At 52.3% G+C, this 2,683-nt stretch overlaps 1 protein-coding gene and 1 long non-coding RNA gene across 5 annotated transcripts in view; one reads left to right on the forward strand and one right to left on the reverse strand.

Moving 5' to 3' along the window:
* Insig2 (insulin induced gene 2) overlaps nt 1-967 on the reverse strand; it is a 23,023-nt gene extending 22,056 nt beyond the window's left edge. For 2 of the 4 annotated variants that reach the window (XM_031380780.1, XM_031380772.1), the window contains exon 1: nt 631-967. The gene's annotated coding sequence lies outside the window, so the exon portion shown is untranslated. The remainder of the gene's footprint in view (nt 1-630) is intronic. The other 2 variants (XM_031380767.1, XM_031380765.1) reach the window with 1 other exon arrangement.
* Nucleotides 968-973: 6 nt separating this feature from the next.
* LOC116098038 lies at nt 974-2,384 on the forward strand. Its single transcript, XR_004121675.1, has 2 exons — nt 974-1,326; nt 2,136-2,384. It is a non-coding gene; the product is annotated as an uncharacterized LOC116098038 (long non-coding RNA).
* The last annotated feature ends 299 nt before the right edge of the window (nt 2,385-2,683 follow it).

Below are 2,683 nucleotides of genomic sequence, written 5' to 3' on the forward strand. Positions count from 1 at the left end.
CCCCCCCCCCCGCAACCCTCCCCCCGGAATGACGCTAAAACCCCAACTACTATCACCAACCGGCTTCTAGGCCCGAGCAACAGCTCTTGGGCAGCACCCCACTGCTCTATACCTAAAAGGTATTCACTTCCGATCCAAAATTCCCTACTCTTCAACTCTGGAGTCCTCTTATTTCGGTAGATTCTAAACTTACTACGGCTACGTACCTAATGTCGACCCCTCTCCCGTACAAGCCCGGGTCTTCCTCCCAGACCCCCAAGGCACCCGAGTCCTGTCAAGGTGTACACTAGACAGCTGGCCCATCTCTGTCCCCAAACAGACCTCCGGGGTCGCCCTTTCCGCCGTCCTCCAGCCGCCTTCCACTCTGACAAGTCTCCCACCGTGCGGGGACCTCGGTACCCCCTAAAGCCTGCCCCACCATGAGCCCGCTGTTTCCTCCTAGCTCTCGCTGACCCGGCTCTCAGGTGAAGCCGGGACCCCTCGCCCAGCAGGCCCCACCTGCGGGTCCTGGATCCCCCCCAACGCCTGCTAGGAGGCGTATCCAGCCTGCAACGTCCAAGCCTAAACCGCTCTCCTCTGCCCGAAAGCCACCGCCGTCCTCCAGCCGTCCCCTCCTCCGAAACAGCTCACCTGAGCTCTGCCGGGAGACCCCCAGTTCACCCCCGCCTCCGCCATCTTCAGGGACCGGCCCCCGGACCTACTCCCCTCCCACAGCTCCGCCTGAGCCGCACTGCGCCTGCGCGGCCCCGGCGGCTTCCCGCAGACGGTCGGGGCAGAGGAGCTTCCGGTTGGACGGCCTCCGCGCGGCCGGAGTCGGGGCGGAAGGACTTCCGCTGTGCCGAAACCTCTGGGCTGGAAAGAGGCGGGGACCTTGTCTGGGAGGAGAGGTGGCGGAATCGGCTGTCGGCAGCTGCCTCGGGAGTCCAGGGTGCTGACGGGTGCCGCCGGGACTCTGTGGGCGGAGTGAGGGAGGCGTGCGCGCACGCACGTACGCACGCACGCACGCGCGCGCGCGCGAGCAGCCCGAGTGCCCCCGCCCTCTGCGTGGGCCGCCGCGGCCAGCCCGACAGCGAGCTCTCTCCACTTTTCGCCGGCCGCTTCTTCCCGCCTGGGAGCGAGCCTCAGTCGCCTTTCTTGAAATCCGGATTTAAGGCAGCTCTTTTCATCAGCCGGGCTCTCGAGAGATTGGCCATCCGAGAGCCAGCCAACCCAGAACCTCATCGCCTCTGTCAAACTGTCAAAATCTGCTTTTCCTTTAAAGCGCTTCCTTCTTGAGACCGGGGTCACACGCTGTTGTAGCCCCTAAGCTGTTCTGAAACTCCCCAGGTAGACCAGGCTGGCCTCCCTGAGAGCTCCTTGCCTCTCGGCTTCCTCAGTGCTAGCTAGGATCAAAAGGGTGCGCCCAGCTGAGCCCTTCCTTTTCGAACAGGAACCAACAATTAGAAAGGGCAGATGGTACACTCTGCAGATTGTGCAGATGAGCTGTTGTTTTGGAATGGGAAAATGGTACAGAGACGTTTCGTTTTCTTTATTCCTTGAAAAGTTTAAGAACTTGGAAGTTCGAGTGGGGAAGGTGAATCTGGGAGGTGTGTCAAGGAAGTAGGGAGTAAATTCGAAAATACATTGTATGAAGTTCTCAGAGACTCATATATTTTTTTTCAAGAAAAATTTCATACATGAATACAATGTATTTTGATCATCTTCCCTGCCCACCGCTACATTCCTCTACAGAGTGTTTTTAAAGGGTAATAGCATAGTCTGTCTTGATTACCTCCTCTTCCTGGGCTGTTCAATATATCATCTTTTGGGGAGCTTAGCCAAAAATAGCCATATATTATGGTTTTGGTCTGATTACATTGGTCTTGGTCTTAAGGAAAGTTTTGTAAGAAATATAGGCCTAAAGTAACTGCTAGAATTTAGCAAGAGAAGGTCATTTGGTTAAATGCATTTGTTTTCTTTTACTTTGAACAAACAATCCGATGCATTTTTTAACGATTTCTGACCATTTTATTAACACGTTTATTTCTTAAAATTAAGAGAAACTAAACTTGGGCCAGAAATCTCAGTATGTACTAATAGGACTTTTCATGTACTTCTAATGGTTTCTGTCTAGCTCTTAAATTTAATTCCTGCAGGTTTTTATGCCTAGTAATTGAAAGCCTAGGCTAATTGTGCTGCACAGATGAAGAGTTCTATAAGGAAAAATAAAAGTACACATGGGATGGTTAATTGTCTTTGTCAACTTGGCGGGATGAAGAATCGCAGTGGGAATACCTCTGGGTGCATGTCTGAGAAGATGTTTCTAGAAGAAAGAGAAGCCTGTGGATGTGGGCGGCCCCATTGGGGTCTTGAGCTGAATAAAATTGAGAAAGGTCACTGAGCATCGACACTCCTCTCAGTTTCCTGTTTCTTTCCTGCCTATTCAGTCAGTGTGACCTCACACTCACCACCATGCCTTACCTATGGTGGTGGCCTGTGTCCTCCCTTAATGGGAGCCAGAATAAACCCACCCTCCCTCAAATCCTTTTGCCAAGCATTTCTTTTTCACAGCAACATTAAAATCCAAAACAAACTGATGTCAGGGTATGACTTAAGAGGGCAGTGAGATCATATTTATTTTGGCTTACTTTGAAGTTGGTTCTGTGCCACGGGAATGAATGCTGGTGAAAGAAAACTCAGTTGT

The sequence above is a fragment of the Mastomys coucha genome, unplaced genomic scaffold, assembly GCF_008632895.1.
Source record: "Mastomys coucha isolate ucsf_1 unplaced genomic scaffold, UCSF_Mcou_1 pScaffold1, whole genome shotgun sequence".
Taxonomy (NCBI): Eukaryota; Metazoa; Chordata; class Mammalia; order Rodentia; family Muridae; genus Mastomys; species Mastomys coucha.